The 18,378-nt window shown below is 33.8% G+C and overlaps 1 protein-coding gene across 2 annotated transcripts in view; it reads left to right on the top strand.

Moving 5' to 3' along the window:
- The first annotated feature begins 170 nt into the window (after positions 1-170).
- LOC126777864 (forkhead box protein P1) overlaps positions 171-18,378 on the top strand; it is a 78,263-nt gene continuing 60,055 nt past the window's right edge. For both annotated transcript variants that reach the window (XM_050501113.1, XM_050501112.1), the window contains exon 1: positions 171-842. The gene's annotated coding sequence lies outside the window, so the exon portion shown is untranslated. The remainder of the gene's footprint in view (positions 843-18,378) is intronic.

Below are 18,378 nucleotides of genomic sequence, written 5' to 3'. Positions count from 1 at the left end.
AATTAAAAAGGAAGTAAGATCTGCGATTGTCAGGACGTCATGCGAGCCCAGTCGCCCCTTGTTTACACACGCACACAGCGCCGCTCACGCACACTCGGCCGCGCCCGTCGTGCCGCTTATTTAGGTATATTGTTGTTTATTTTATTCGGCGCTATGCTCTACCACGGGGCGAGCCTTTCGACTCAGTTTTAACGCGCACGTTTTATGAAACGACAACTATGCGTCGATGTTCGCTCGCTGCCGATAATTATTCATATCGGTATCGCTTTTAGCTACAAAAATAGTAACGCGGTAAACAAATTCGCGATTTTTATTGCCGGCTCCGACAATAATCGTTTTCATTAATTTTTTTTTGCCTCACTCGCATGTCGCTCGCCGGTGTCTCCGCGAATCTTAATAGCAGTTAATCATAGTTTATTTTTACCGCGCAACGTGTGCTAATAATTGTGTTGGGGCCTCGCCGTGTTTCTTTTATTTTGTTTTAGTAGTTAGTTGAATCGCGCATCGTGTTCCGCGGAACTTGGTTGAAAAATGTAAGGCGAATTAGCATGGGATTTGGTTTGTTTACAAAGATCCAATTAAAAAGATAACGGCTGTAATCTTCGATCATAAACGTTTTATAAATAGATTTGACAGTTCGCGAGTTTCGAAAAGTTTCAAAAATCGTACCGAGATTTGGCGGGAACACTTGCGGGAGGTGCTAACCAAGGAGTTTAGATTGGACCGAAAGTTTTGAAAAGTGTTGAGCACACATCAGATGCGGCGAGTGTTTTTTCAACGCGTTTTCGAGGCTAAGCGCTAGTTGTTTGAACAAGTGTGTTTTCTAATGGATTTATTTTGAGGTGAGTTTAAATTTACTTGTGTGTTGGTGTTTGTATTGTTTGTTCACGGTGTTTTGTGTGCGTGTTCGCGCCGGTGGCGGGAAACTGAATACCTAGCCGGTTCAGTGCGTGTGTGAGTGTACAAACAATACGGCCGTGTGTGTGCGGACTTATTGTCACTTTATGTAAGAGGGGGAACGAGGAGGGAGATACTTGTCATGTATTTAGGCGAAGAAACGTTGATGAGTTGACTTTTTAATTTAAATCATCCTTAAACATCGATCGGAAAATGCGACATATCACGAATACTGTCGATTTTATCTGAATGGCATTGATTTTACGCGACCGAATGTTATGTAAATGAAACGAAAAGTAATTAAGGTTGTTTTCATGGCAAAGGTAGTATAATTTCGTGTCTGGTTTTAGCATTTTTTTTTAATTTCCTTAGTTTTTTTGTTATTTTATTTTATGTGTGTTATTTTAATTACATTTCCTAATGTCTAACGATTATTATAGATTAAATGGCAAGTTACAAATATTTTTTAATAGACGCAAGTTTTAATTTTATTATTTATTCTTTCTTCTTTTATTATTTATTCTATACATATATGCATATCTACTTGTATACTTAGTACATATATATGTACTAAGTATAGCATTGTAAATTGGCATATTGTCTATTTAAAAATAATAAGGAATTAAAATTGGTTTGAACAAATTAAAATTAATTTTATGCACATATTTATATTAGGCTGTATCGCTTCCTTATATAATCGTAAATCATTTATAATATACACGTGTAAGAACCAACTTAAAAAAATAAATTTGCATCGATTCATCCACGTTGTCGCGCTATTTTTAAAACGTTTGAATCAATTTAAATATAATATGTATTTACTAAATAATTTAATTTATTATTTTGCAAATTTATTTTTGTTTAAAATGTAATGTTCGATTGTTTTTTTTTTAATTTCATTTGCTTAAGAAAACGGTAGTTATATCCTATGTTTGAATATAACAATAAAAGTTCGTATATTTGTTCAATTAAGTTTTATAGTCATAAAGTTAATTTAGTTTCAAATGATATTTTTTTTTAATTGTTAAAGGCTTCACAATTAAGGCTATTGAACTCTGTTCAGTTACACTCGAAGGAACTTTTTTTACCTGCAGATTATAATTGTAGCAAACGACATAACGGTCGGTTAAAATTAAATGTTTTATTTAATAAAAATCTTTGCGAAAAAAACTTTTATGAATAAATATACATATAACTATGAATATTATCTCTATTATGGACTTTAATTAAATTAATTTTATCTTTAATCAAATTACATAAAATATAGAGACTATTCTCTTCTAACGAGGGCGCAAGAGTTATCACATACATAATTTGTTTATAATTTATCTCGATATTAAAGAGAAGCATAGTGGTAGTGATGAAGTCCGCATGAATAGGATGAAATTCCCCCATATGTAAATACATGCTATGTCTGTAATAAATATAAAATATAAAAGAATGAATATACCACTTAAACGTTCCTGAATACTTTCTTAAAATTTTCGTTCAGTTTATATTAAAAGTTTGGTATTTTTTTTTTATAATTTAAGAAGGCGGGCGGCCAAATGGATCATGTGACCATAGACATTGACGATATAAGAAATATTAATCACTCATTACATCCCAATACGCTACCAAAGTAACTAGGATATTATATCCCTTGTGCCTGTAGCAACACTGGCTCACTCATCCTTTATACCGGAACACAATAATATATACAACAATACAAATGGCTGTTTGGCGGTAGAATATGATGAGTGTTAACCCACAGTGTTAAACCACAAATTAATAATATATTGCGTTTTTTAAAGACCCTAAATGCTGAAAATTAATATATTTAGTTTCTATAGAACAGTATCGATTAAAATGCGTTCAATTTCTCAGATTATAGTTTTAGTTATCCTCAATGTTTATAACAAGTAATACTTTAATAACATTTAGGTACTGGGAATACCAGCATACTGTAATTCTATTATATTATGTACAGACTACAGAGTGACTTTTATAATCACTAATAAAAAGAAACAAAGACTTGCTTATGGAATATAAATAGTATTTAAACTGTGTAGGGATATTTATAAAATATATACCTTTAATTTTATATATTTAGGCTGTATACTGGAACATCTATGCCTTTTGCAAAAGGAAAGATAAAATTAAATAATCAACATATACCGTAATTCAGAGCATACTATTTTCAAAACTGTTTAAAAAAAGAATAATGACAAATATATAATTTCGGGCCGAAAGTGCCGGGAAATGAGATTGTTGTCGGTAATTATATGAAATTCTTTGAATTATAACGCGATTCCTAGTCTTATTTAAATGGTTAAGTTATCAAATAATAATGACTTATTTGTCTACTAATTACTTGTAAGTAGATTTATCAGCGGTTTTTATTCACGCTCCAAGAGTCATTTGGGCAAAAAATATTCAGCAAGCAATTTTAATAATCACTAGTATTACCATATTGTATCGCTCAAGTTTATAAATATAATACCTAATTAAGATTAAAAAGGAAATTACTTTACTATTTTAAGTTTACTTTGAAGTTTTTTTTTTAAATATAGATACATACATATATAAACTTTTTATTACCATTTTTCTCGCCAGTTATACAAAAAAAACTATTCTTTTCTAATTCGTTTCAGTCTTATTTAATTAATTACATTTATTACAACAATAGTTAGTTTTTGTAAATATGTATTATCTTGAAAACAACTATTAAAAATTTAATTTAAGTATCAATACCTACCTATTTCTTATTTTAAGATAGCGATTATTTGTCACTGAATTATATTCTTAAATAGTGTCATTATATTTCTCGATTTGAATTTCGAATGATAGCACAAAATTCTTAAGAACAACGTAGGTAGGTAAAAAATATTTTGTAAGTGTTCCTACATTAAATAAATTTGTTAGTTTTGTATTGTTTTGGTCGAGAGAATTCACGGTACCGGAAAATTATAGTAATATTTCAAAACCAAACTCGTGGTCTAATTACCTACGCGGTACTTTTGTTATTTATTATATCAATGGTGATGATTGAATAACAAAAGATTGGATGACACAATCTACTTAAACAATTTGATATGACTAAAATATAACTTTATAATCTGTGTCTTCTTTTTTTCAAATGTCAAATTAATGTGACAGAAAGAGAGAAAATAAGTAAAGCCGAAAATGATTACTTTTTTAAAAGTGCATTGCAAGGCAAGGATGTGTTTTATAAGTTTATTAAGTCAAAAAATTATAATTAGACGACATTTTATTTAATCATTACATACAAGTTAACGTTTTGAAAATTTATGATAAATTTTATGAGTATGAATAAATCTTCCTATAATTTAATGGCTAGCTTAGATACTTAAAATGTTTTGTGAAGTTATTTATTTGTAAACGTTTTGTTATTATTATCTATGTCCTAACCGATGTTCGCGGATTCAAATACGGGCAAGACCACTGAATTTTCATGTGATTAATTTGTGTGTGTGTAAGTTGTAACCAACGCCCATAGATATTGGCATTGTAAGAAATGTTAACCATCGCTTACATTGCCAATGCGCCAGCAGCCTATAATTACTCTGTCTCACTCACCCTTCAAACCGGAACACAGCATTACCAAGTACTGCTGTTTTGCGGTATAATATCTGATGAGTGGGTGGTACCTACCCGGACAAGCTTGCACGAAGCCCTACCACCAGTAACTGTGTTACTATGACAAAAATAATGACTACCCTAAACTTATTTCTATAATTATTTAATTAATATTTCAAATGAGATACTTTTAGGTTGTAACAAAAACCGAAAAGATCGTGGATAAGGTCGTAGGTGCTTCTGATAAATATTCAAAACACGGTTAAATTAAAATTCTATTTATGGACAGAGAGCAGACTTTTTTTAAAATTCAAAAAGGTAAACGTTAAAATGCCTCCTTTACACATATACATCAGAAAGGTAAGATCCTTACAGCGTCAATACGAAATTGACCACGTGATCTTCAATGTTATGTCTCTTGTGACTATTATTACACTCAATGACCATTTATAAAAAACTCCTATTTGACCTCTAAATAGCTTTTTTATGAATTTTTCATAAAAATGGATCAGGCATGGCAGGCTGGCAAATGGATCATCTGTTGGTGATGATTATGTCCTTCTGACTGATTTCGGCCACGGCGGCCAATCTTAATGGAGATTAGCCAACTGCGTAAGATATTATAGTGCACAAGTGTGTGCGCAAACACACTCGCTCTCATAATCCGATGGGACTTCAAATCCGAGACGACCAGAATGAGTTTAGGCGCAGGACTTACGTGCTTTCCGAGGCACGGGAGTGTACACACTTCCAACTTCCAGATTCCAGGCTGCTGTTGAGATTTTTTTGACAGAAAATAACTAATAACTTTTTATTAATTCGGCCTGAGTTTTGAATCCAGGACCTCGGGATCTGCAGTCTTATATAGCCGTTAGACCAACGAAGTAGGCAAATGCACCTGATAGTAAGTAATATTAATCACCTACTCTTCAATGAGCCACAAATCTTTTTAACTAAGATTTTATGTACATTGTGACTGTAGTTACACTGGCTAACTTTTCAACCAGAACATGACAATACTAAGGTACCTATTGTTGTTTGTTGGTAGAATATATGATGAGCTATGTAAGTACATAGGCGGGCTTAGAAATATCAAGCTGCAGGAATAACGAGCGGTGGATTTTCCACCTGTAAAAATTACACCGAATATAACTTTTGTAATATATAAATATGAACTGTCAAATCGAAATTAATTAAAAAAATTAAACTCGATATTGTAAGTAGTATTTTGTTTGTGACTAAAACGCACAGACAATCCACCTACACATTATTTATATATGTATATGAAAGAAAACCTTGAACCGAAAACGCGTGTTTAGTACACGCGTTTTCGTTTTTTTATGTTTATATAAATACATTATAGAATAAATACATATATAAGAATTCATGTATATAGGTACCTGCTTTTTAATGACAAATTATTACATATATATACCCGAATGGTACTTAATTACCTAGAAACAATTATCTCAATTTATATTTATATCAATTTTTTCCATATGATAGCTATTTTTTTCCCAATTTTTTATTTAAAGGTTTTATTAGGATTTTAATTTTGCGTCGTATGTCAAATTAACACCACAATAAAAAAGTTGCCGTCACGGAAACCCTGGTCTTATGGTAATTGATGGCCGTTTATAACGCACACGTTGAAGCTTTCAAGATGCACGACTTTTTCCGACTTAATTGACGAATATCATCACGGCTTTAGCTAATTTTTATATATTTAATGGCTAATAAAGTTGTGTATTATTATTATATTCAAATTATTGATGAATTGTACATTTGAAAAAGGAATTTGAAAATTACAGATAAAATAAATAAATCGATATGTACTTGTAACCGAGAAAAAGCTGAGATGTCCTAGTGGTTAAAACGCGTGAAACTTAACCAATGATCGTGGGTTCAAACCCGGGCAAGCACCACTGAATTTTCATGTGCTTAATTTGTGTTTATAATTCATCTCGTGCTTGACGGTGAAGGAAAATATCGTGAGGAAACCTGCATGTGTCTAATTTCATTGAATGCCACATGTGTATTCTACCAACCCGCATTGGAGCAGCGTGGTGGAAAAAGCTCCAAACCTTCTCCTCAAAAGGAAAAGGAGGCCTTATCCCAGCAGTGGGCTGTTACTGTATACTGTACTGTACTTGTAACTGGTATCCAGCGATATTATTTTTATTAGTAAGGATGATAGGATAGTTTTGTGTTTAAATTATCGCTGTCTTCTTATTTCATATGCCAAATCAATTATGTCAGAATGAGAGCAATCAATGTTTAAATAATCCGCCTTTAAAAAGGTTAAAATTTAAGTCGTATAATTTAGTGGCGAAAGTATAGTTGAGTTTAAACAGAATATTGGTTTTCAGTTTATTTTTATATTTGAAAGTGCGCAAAAACAATAATCAAATGTGTGTTGTAAGGTACGGTTAGTATTTCCTACATCGCCACTGTCTATAGGCGGTGGTTACCACGTTTAATATGAATGTCACTACCGCCTTTTATTCATACGTTGCACGGATAAGAAACTTATTTCTAAAGTTATTTAAAAATATACATTCTATCATCTCAAATGTCACTTCTAACGAACTCTCTGCTCTATATATTTAGTCAAACGAGACTGAGAAATGCAAATAGAGGGTGGGTACAAAAACAGGGGTACTAAGCCGTTTGAAAACTTCCTTCGTGTTCTTAACCAAGAAAAAAAGTTACGACATGCTTATAAGAATGTTCGAGTGTGGACTTTACTCGATTGCGACAAATATAAAAGGGTTTTTTTATTTCAAATTAATCCACATAATGTATGAAATATGTACATAGTGTATTGTCTTAATGAACATGAAATGTTACGGATTGAATATAATAAAAGTGGACGGCTTCTTTGCATTTAAATTTAAGATTATAATAAATTATAACAGATGTTCATTTTGATATTTGTTATTATTAAAACATTAATAATAAAATTCTTGAAAGGTTTTAAAAGTGTAAGTATTGCACTTATGACGTTATGGACCGAGTAGAACGTGAACGTAAACAGATTTTTACTATGAATCTATCTTTAAGTGATTAATTTACATTAGAAACATATTATACAGTGCGTTAAGCGAATAACAACCTTATTGAGCTAAATACGTTCGTGTTACAGTTAAGTCAAATAAATTAACCATAAATGTCTCACTGCTGACCAAAGTTCTCTTAAAGAGAGATGAACGTGATGATTGGAGCTCATTCACTCTTTTCCATTGCTGATTGGTGGAAACACATGGCATAATACCGTCTGATGAATTCCTCACGATGTTTTCATACACAACAATGAAGCACATTCAAATTCATTGGTGCTTGCCTGTCTTTGAATCCACGTCGATCCATTCCATCCATTCGATTGATGGATGCTGTATCAGCTCTTTGGCGCAACGGTATGTAATACCGATCTAAAAGTGAGTTACTTTTCAATACTTGTGAGGAAGATACTAATCTGTGTTCGTGAGTAATTGTTTGCATATAGCTATCCCTCCCACTGTAAATACAAGTACAGGAAAGCAATACGGCATCACACACACAATAGATTAGGGCTGTCAACTGGCAAGTACTGATTGGATATGATGTAGTAAGAAGTGAGTGAGTGTGGGTTTCCTAACTGACTTTTAGGCTGTCCAAAGTTTTAAATTGCCGCGTCCCTAATTTTAAGGTAAGAGGCCTGGGCCAAATTATGGAATTTATTTCATACATTTCGGTAGTTCCTTGTATTGGCGGAGACTCGTATGATACTTCTCCTCACTTGTACCCTCCATATTCTTGGGTTTCATATCACCCTGGTTTACACTTGATCCTCACTTTGTCATGGATAGAAGACGTTTCTAAATGGTCTAAGAATAATACAAGATATTAATTGTGTCTATATTTCTATTTGACAATCATGGCTTTATACACATTAAACAACCTTATCGAAGGACGGAAGGTAGATGAAATGATTTGTATTTAAATAAAACCAATAAAATAAAACACTGGATATGTTTAATGAATTAAATATATTTTTCTTAATATTATAATAATACACAATAGCAACGAAGTATATATATACACACACACACACAAACCACATAAGGATGTAGAGAGCGGCGGTAGAAAGAGCGTCATACCGTTTGCAGTCACGGCATACAAGTCACCAATCGCAAAATGATATATATACTATGTTAAATGATCATAAAAATGACCTTACATACTTCCATCACTGTGAAGATTAAATTGTTCATTTTTGCAAGAGAGCAAACAAATACAGTTAAATAAAATATCAATAAGGCTCAAATTTGCTTACAGCGATGTCGGTTTTAGTGACTAAATATCTGGCTCGAGTCATTTATCCACTTATGTATTATCACTGTTATTTCCTTTAAAGATTACACCTTCTAAAAAAAAAGTAACTTTAAATATATAATGTGAAAACTTTTTTTTTTTACCTAATTGGAGTCTGTATTCTGTAGTTCTGATTTCAAAATAACTGCCAATTTTTACGTTAGTATCTATTTGCGAGTTACTAAAACCATACATTTCATTAAATCTTTAAAATAATGAAATATCTATATATTCTGTGTAAAAAAATGGAATAGTAAGCTTTTTAGTTATGCTTGAACATTATTCAAATTTTATTTCTTTTAATTACTTCTAAAAACTATGTACATACATTTTTATAATATACGAAATTAAAATAAAAAGAAAGAACAAAATACACATTACAAATTTATAGAAAAAACACGCCGTCTAAAAGATTGTCCTGTGGCATTGTACCCAAGACGCTGGCACTATTGCCTCTCTGCACCGCTAGACTCAGCCTTTGGGCTAAATAAGCGCCAGTTCTTGGGTCACCAGAAGTTATGCTTTGATTATCTTAATGTTTTAAAATATTGTACTAATAACACAACATTTTAGTAGCAATTTATGTATACTTCATTAACAAGTTGGTTCATTACATGGTCATTGCACCTTAAGAATTAAGATGTAATGTCGATTGTGCCTATAGTTGGCTCACTCACCTTTTAAACTGGAACACAAAAATATATTTTTTTACTGCTTGGCGATTGAGAGGGGGGGGTGTTACCTCTATCCAGACGGGCTAGCACAAAGAAAAAAAAAGAAAAAAAAGACAGCACCAAAATTATAAAAAAAAGTTAATAATTAACTTTTTTTTATAGAGTAGGAAGTGGTACCCACGCCCATAGACACTGGCACTGTAAGAAATATTAACCATCGCTTACATCACCAATACGCCACCAACCTTGGGGACTAAGACGTTATGTCCCTTCTGCCTGTAATTACACTGGCTCACTCACCCTTCAAACCGGAACACAACAATACCAAGTACTGCTGTTTCGCGGTAAAATATCTGATGAGTGGGTGGTACCTACCCAGAGGAGCTTGCACAAAGCTCAACCACCAGTAATTTTATGAAAGACATTGGTATTTCTTAGTTAAATTATTAAATAGGTGGTACCATGTCAAGTCCTGACCTACTAGGAAATAGTGTAATCATTGTGAAATGTAGAACATACATAATTCTCCTCTTCTATCTTATCTATGTTTAAATCACTATGACTTCATTAAGTGTAAATATGTGTGTTGGTATATTTATTTTTTATTTGTTTAAGTTAATATTTGTGTATTTTAAACCTGCTTTTATAGATAAGGCTTATGTAAACTTCCCTCTTCTTGTTTATGGTATTAACTCGTCAAATACCATAGACTAAAGGCTAAATTTCGAGCAACAGCGCTCTATTCTGTGAGAACTACCTTCGTATCTGATTTGAAAAGTTGAAAACCGATTTACAGTTACGCGATTTTGATGTTTGTATTGTGTACAATATATGTTACAATTATTATTATAGTCAATGTCGCTTAAAACTTTCTTAGATTTCACGATTGCGTTCCGCAGTGAGTTAAATTCGTTCTTACAGAATTTCTCTATATTATATATTATAGGCTTTTTTTATCTTTATTATCTATCAATATATCTTTGTATAAAACATGAAAGTGAAACGTCCGTGTAACGTTTGTACGTAAAAAGTTTCTGATAATAAAATTGGTTTCGTTGCTGTCACTCTATATTAATATTATAAATGCATTAGTAACCCTGTTTATATGCTGTTACGCTTTCAAGAAACACATTTTAATGATATGGAAGCAAGCATGATCCTGAAAGTTACTTTTCATACCGAACAAACCTCCCCCCTCCCGTTCCTAGCACGCTAGCAAAACCTCTGGCGAAAACTTACAAGTATGTAAAATTTTATTAGACACTACATGGCTTAATAACCCGTTATATTGTACCCATCATAGCATAATATTATGCTAATTATAAATGACGGTTAAACGCGAGCTTGCTTACAATATAATATCGTGTGTAACTGACTTAAGATTTAAAATAGTATAAACTATTCTTTACGCTTGTATATAAAAAAATTATATAAAACATATCGTATTAAAAAGATACATTTTTATTTTTTTAGGCAACTTAGTAACAAACAAAATATTAATATTGCCCCAAGTGTGTGTGCATGTAGGCGTGACGCGCGATAACATTATCGGCCGAACCTTGCAAAAATATACAACAAATATACAGACAATGCTGAATTATTAGATGGCGCACAGGTGTTTTTTTATTTGTCCTCAATTTTGACAAGGTTAGGAATTAAAGTGGGACACTGTTACGTAACCGTCTGTTGTAGCAGCGATGATTATCTTTTATGCCAATTGTATGTTTAAATTCAATTCTTATCAATCGGGTTATCAGTCAATTTTGTAAAAGAATCAGAGCTAGACAATATAATAATAATGTCCTCCAGACCGATTTCGGCCACGGCATCTCAACAGATATTAGCCAACTACGCAGGAGATAATATAGTGCACAAGAGTGTGCGCAAACACAGGTGCATTCTCTATTCCCTAACTCTTATAATCCAATGGGACGGCAATCCGACACGACCGTAAACAGTTCAGGCGCAGGACCAAGGGCTTTACGTGCTTTCCGAGGCCCGGAGTGTACACACTTCCAACTTCCAGACTCCGGGCTGCTGCTTAGAATTTACTGACAGAAAAACCCAATAACTTTTTATTGGCCCGACCTTGAAATTGAACCCAGGACCCCCGGGTCTGCGGCCTTATATCAAGCCACTAGACCAACGAAGAAGACAGGAGCTAGACATTACTAGTTACGTCAAATATGAATATAATAATGTTGTAGTTTATACATGTACATAATGAAACATCCAAGGATATTACACCCTAATTAAGGATATGATTAAAAAGGAAGACAGAATGCAACAGAAAAGGACAGTGCGCAGAATTTAATAATCTAACAATTAAATAATCTAACTGTATTAAGCTATATATGATCTGGTACTCTGGACAATTTTCTTTGATTCTTATCTTCTTCTTAAGGTGGCATCTTCGTTCGTAGTTCGGCGATCATTAAGGCAAATTGAAATTTTGACACTGTTAACGCTGGAAAAACGCGTTTCCCCCACTGAACAGTTGGGGGGAATGTGGGACTCGCCGGTGTCCAAGGCGCCGAGTGCACCCCGAACATCGGAATACTAAATACCACTAAAAAACCAGCGGTACCCTTTCTGTCTTAACGAAGAGCGCCACGGGATCGCTTTCGCATGCTACTGTGATTGATACTGTTGCCCTAAGCAATCAATTGTTAGCGTTATATATTTTCTAGACTTTTAGTCTAGAAAATATTCATCTCTCACCCACACTTCGTCTTCCTTATTTTTTGCTCTGTATATGAGTTGCAGCAATTCTGATTTCTAGCGTCTCATTAAGTGTAATTATACCAGCTTTCTTTTCTTCAAAATAATGCTATTCTATTAAGGATACGGTGACACATTTTTTTTTGTCTCTCCGGCATATATTTGAAACTTCCTATATTGAATATATAAGACATTTTCTTTTCAGGTTTCATATATTTTCTATCAGGCCTCTATTGTTCATGGGGAGGGAGGGAAGAAGAAACTTAGGTAACAGTATTTCGGAATTTAAAAAAAAATCTATATAAACGTTAGTTAATATATTATTATTTTTATAGAATAGGAAGGCGGACGAGCATATGGGCCACCTGATGGTAAGTGGTCACCAACGCTCTTAGACATTGGCATTGTAAGAAATGTCAACCATCGCTTATAGCCACTGCGCCACCAACCTTGGGAACTAAGATTTATGTCCCTTGTGCCTGTAATTACACTGGCTCACTCACCCTTCAAACCGGAACACAACAATATCAAGTATTGCTGTTTTGCGGTAGAATATCTGATGAGTGGGTGGTACCTACCCAGACGAGCTAAATAATAGCAGATAATTATGTGATTCATTTAAATTGCTTCGTTAATTGAACTAAACTCAAATGAATTTAAGTTATAAAGTACTAAAGTAGACTAATGTGAAAATCATGCAAAAAATAAAATAAACATAAAATTTACAATTTTGTTAGTTAGTTATTTCAACATGACCGGAAAAAAATGTTAAAAAATCAATCATAAATAACACGGCAAATTCTTTAATAACTTACAAAATAAATAGTAAATAAAACAAAACCGCAATTTTTTTTTCATAATATAGGTAGGCGACCGAGCGTAATATGGGCCACCTGATGGTAAGTGGTCACCAACGCCCTTAGACATTGGTACCGTAAGAAATGTTAACCGTCGCTAACATCGCCAAAGCGCCACCGACCTTGAGAACTAAGATGAAGTATGTCCCTGTAATTACACTGGCTCACTCACCTTTCAAACCGGAACACAACAATACTAAGTGTTGATGTTTTGCGGTAGAATATCATATGAAGAGGTGGTACCAATCCAGGCGACCTTGCACGAAGCCCTATCCCCCGTAAAGAGCTTTATATATAAGAAAGGTAAATAATCATTGACGACATCGATACCGCTTTCAATCAATCAACAGCCAATCGTTGTTCACTGCTGAACGTAGGCCTCTCCCAAGGTGCGCCAAAGCTCCCTGTCCTCCGCCTTCCGCATCCAGTTGGTGCCTGCCACCTTCTTAAGGTCGTCGGTCCACCTGGCTGGAGGGCGCCCTACGCTGCGCTTGCCGATTCGCGGTCTCCATTCTAGGACTCGTCTGCTCCAACGGCATTAACGGATACCGCTTTCAGCTAGTTTTATCTAAATATATCGCATATACTAGTTACAATACGAAATTGCGCCTTGCCACTGATAAAACAAAACAACCTAAATAATAGCGACCTCGAATTCTAAATAACTATCTGTATTTCCGACCCCGTTGTGAATCCTAAACGCGGCACGTGCTGAGGACAACAGAATATTCAGTATTGTCGTTTCTTGATGACGTCATTGATGTATTTATCCGACTACGTAGCTGTTGAGGAGGGTAATGCTTTTTCGTTGAATAGCGAATTGATAGCGATATTAGTATGAGACAAGCCGTCGGTTATTTTTTTTTTATAGAATAGTAAGGCGGACGAGGATATGGGCCACCTGATGGTAAGTGGTCACCAACGCTCATAGACATTGGCATTGTAAGAAATGTTAACCATCGCTTACATCACCAATGCGCCACCAACCTTGGGAACTAAGATGTTATGTCCCTTGTGCCTGTAATTACACTGGCTCACTCATCCTTCAAACTGAGTACTGCTGTTTTGCGATAGAATATCTGATGAGTGGGTGGTACCTACCCAGACGAATGTAAAAATCAAAATGATTGAAGTTAGCCGTCACTGTCAAAACTGTTTATTGTCGAAAAAGATTAACTACTGATTTTCTTGGCGGTTCTTCTCGGTAGAATATGCAATCCGACCCGGGGGTAGCTTTAAATCAAATTTAATCCTTAATATGACGACTTGAGGATTATGTTTGTAAATTAAATACAATTGAATTATTATATAACTATACTTAGTAACTTGTGTAAAGCGCCATCTATCAGATCCTCGAACGAACTATTTTCACGGCCAAATAGATATATATATGCAACTTAGATTGGACAAGCCGAGTAGAAGTCACAAGATCACATACAGACAGATTGAACATTATATGCATATACGATTAAGTTAGTTTTTTTAATGTTATAAGCTGACGGAAGCAAATGAGCCAACTGATGGCAAATAGACATTGGTGGGGTAAGAAAAAATAACCATTGCTATCTCGCCAATGAGCTACCAACTTTGGCAACCGGAATGTTATGTCCCTTGTGCCTGTAGCTACACTGGCTCATTCAACCTTCAAACCGAAACGCAACAATACTAGTTATTGCTGCTTAGCGGTGGAATATCTGATGAGGTAACTACAGCCACATAACATATTATTAGTAACAAAGTTTGGTAGCACATTGGTGATGTAAAGGATGGATAATATTTCTTACAATACCAACGTCTATGGGCGTTGCTGACCATTTACAATTGGCCCATTTGCCAGTCAGCCAACCTATTTTAATAAATAAAAAAAAAACATTTAATTATAATTTATTTATGTAATAATAATAATTGTCTAGGAAATGTTGAAATCACATATTCAGTTCCAAATTCAAGTTATTCCTTTGTTTACTCCAAACAGATAAACTGTACACACATAGACAATTACATATGTATTCGTGTAGAGATACGCTCACTCGTACATATTTACTTGACTTAGGAAATATATATTGTTAATACAATATATTTTATGCGGGTTATATTTCATTGATCCGGGTTATATATTTGAGCCGGTTGGCGTGGATTCTTGCTTTTCATGCCGAAGGTTGTGGGCTCGATTCCCACCCAGGACAAACATTTGTGTGCATGAACATGTCTGTTTGTCCTGAGTCTGGGTGTAATTATCTATATAAGTATGTATTTACAAAAGAAAAGTAGTATATGTAGTATATCAGTTGTCTGGTTTCCATAGTTGGGATCAGATCGCCGTGTGTGAATAATGTCCCAGGATATTATTATTGTTGAATTCCGTCTAGAGGTTCTCCCTTTACACGAAGACAGAATAAATTAAAAAAAGAAGGTATTTTATGCTAAATATAAAAGCTGTCAAAGATTTTGGCAGCCTATGTTTCTTTTTTATTCAACAGTCTTCAATTGAAATTATCTAATTATATTTTGCAATCAAATTGTTCAAGTCAGATTTATTGTTAAAGAGTATATAATGCGCGAGGGCGGATTAAGAGAGGTCATGGTTGTCATGGGCTTCCTAGGGATGTTTTTTTTTAATCTCATTATTAAATGTAATAATTAAAACTTTAACTAGGATTAATAATAATGTCACCGATTGTTGTCAAACAAATTATAATTCAACTGAAATTGTTTCGCGATATTGAGATTAACATTCAGGCTTTCGCTTAAATAATACACATACGTATATCCTTTTAAAAACATAAAATGAGACTCAAGGAATTAAATACGCATTGGCATAATTCGCACTTCATGTATAAACAAACTAAATCATCGAAAAATGGAAATAAAAAATATAAAATCATTGTAAACGCGTCCTAATGTCGTATTACAGTGCATTATTTATGTGTGTGTTAAGAATAAGAAAGGCGAGTCATTTTCCCATAGTTCATTGTTTTTCTTAACAAACAAAAATTGCGTAACACGACACTTCGCTTCATGTTTTACTTAAGTTTTACTAACTTTTTATGTAATTTACTTTACATTTTCTATCTGTATTGTTATTTATAAGGCTGAGTCTAGCGGTGCAGAGAGGCAATAGTGCCAGCGTCTTCAGTACAATGCCACAGGACAATCTTTTAGACGGCGTGTTTTTCTTATAAATTTGTAATGCAAATATTTTTTTTAATTTTAAATATAATAAAAATAGTTGTTCTTTAATTTATTTTAAATACATACTTAATATACATATTACATTAAATATTATAATAGTCGAAATGAAATTTAAAATCGCATTATATAAAAAAATATATTATACAGTAATAATATAATAGCAGATACGACTAAGGGAATAGAACACGTGGATCTTAAATCGAAGGTCGCTAATTCCGCCAACCAGGCAAGTTACTGAGTTTTTACTATACTTACCTAATTTGATTCCGATGTAATTCTGGCATTTGTATATCGATTCAAGAAGCGTTGCGTAATAAACTCAGTTTAAGAACGCTGAATAACTCAGGTGTTTACCCAGCAGTTTGATATTTAGCTTCGACTTTATGAGTGAGTTTACGTTTTACTGGTGGTAGGACTTTTTGCTAGCTCGTCTGGGTAGGTACCATCCATTCATCAGATATTCTACCGCAAAACAGCAGTACTTGGTATTGTTGTGAAGGGTGAGTGAGCCAGTGTAATTACAGGCACAAGGGACATAACGGCTTTGTTCCCAAGGTTGATGGCGCATTGGCGATCTAAGCGATGATTAACATTTCTTACAATGCACGTGTCCGCCTATCTATAGAATAAAAAAAAAACTTTATGAATAAATAAAAAAAAATTGTTTTCGAATTAGAATATTTATATCTAATAAATCCAAATTAAAAACTAACTAGGTAGTGATTTTCTTATCTGTTCTCGTTGGATTTTCATTCCAAACCGATGTTCGCATAATATTGAAACCTATAATGACGATTTCAAAGTCCTTGTAAGTTGAATATACTGTAATTAGATTTGATTTACGTTCTTTTATAAGTAATCTATTCCTCTGCGATTAACGAAAACATTGTCGAGAAAACTAGCATCTATTTTGTTACGGGCGCATTCAACTGACACAACTGTAGAGCTATTCTGAACAAACTCGACATTTTGCGACCATTTTCACTGCAAAAATTGGTCGTGGTGGTTTTTTTATGTATGTGGGTATATGGGGCTCGTCGGTGAACAAAAAGTTGCGTCCCGAACGTCGGAATACCCACTAAAAAACGTTAACGTGGAGCGCCACGGGTACGCTGGAAAAACGTCTTACGCGTTTCCCTCACGGGAACAGTGGGGGGGTATGTGGGGCTCGCCAGTGTCCAAGGCGCCGAGTGCGCCCCGAACATCGGAATACCCACTAAAAACCAGCGGTACCCTTTCCGTCTTAAAGAGGAGCGCCACGGGATCGCTTTCGCATGCTACCGTTAACATAATTACGCATCCTTCGTAACCAATTTTCGAACTGTTTCGACAAATATATAAACATAATTTCTGTCCCTTTCAACCCCTTACGTGAACAAGAGATAGCATTAATTTATGTATACGAATTCCTTCAAAAACATTTAGTTAAACGATGTTATACAACAAAATCATTATGGAACTCGTATTTTATTACGCTTATCTATAAGTTTGTAATTTCATATTTCTTTATTCGCAAATATCTATTTAGATTACATAAACAAAAGATAAGATTGTGATTTTTTTAAATAAACATACGTATTTTATCTTTTTCATTGTAACAACAATTTTTATGAAAATGTATGTCAGAGATACATTAATTTGGAGGTTAAAATATTTGAAACTAGATTTGCTTAATAGATGAAATACGTACGTGTAGATAAAATATATATCGTACCTTTTTAATATAGGTAGGCAGATCGGCAGGTGGGCCACTGGTGGTAAATTAACGATTTCTTACATTGCCAATGCGCCATCAACCTTAGCAATTAAGATGTTTGTCTTTTGTGCCAGTTGTTACACTGGCTCACTCACCCTTCAAACTGGTACACAACAAATCTGTGTTGTTTTGCGGTAGAATATCTGATGTGTAGGTAGTACCTACCCAGACAAAGTCCTATTGGAATAGATACAAATTAAGAAAATTTCCCCTCATGGACTCTTTTCGATAAATTAATTTCTTAATTTATTTTCTTATGTACATTTTGGTCCATTTTGATAAAATATACGTATTCAATAATCTGTTTTTAACTTAAAGTGAGAAACAAAAATGTACAAAGAAACGTACA

This window comes from Nymphalis io, chromosome 24 (assembly GCF_905147045.1).
Source record: "Nymphalis io chromosome 24, ilAglIoxx1.1, whole genome shotgun sequence".
NCBI classification, from domain to species: Eukaryota; Metazoa; Arthropoda; class Insecta; order Lepidoptera; family Nymphalidae; genus Nymphalis; species Nymphalis io.
This window is presented reverse-complemented; position numbering and strand designations above follow the sequence as displayed.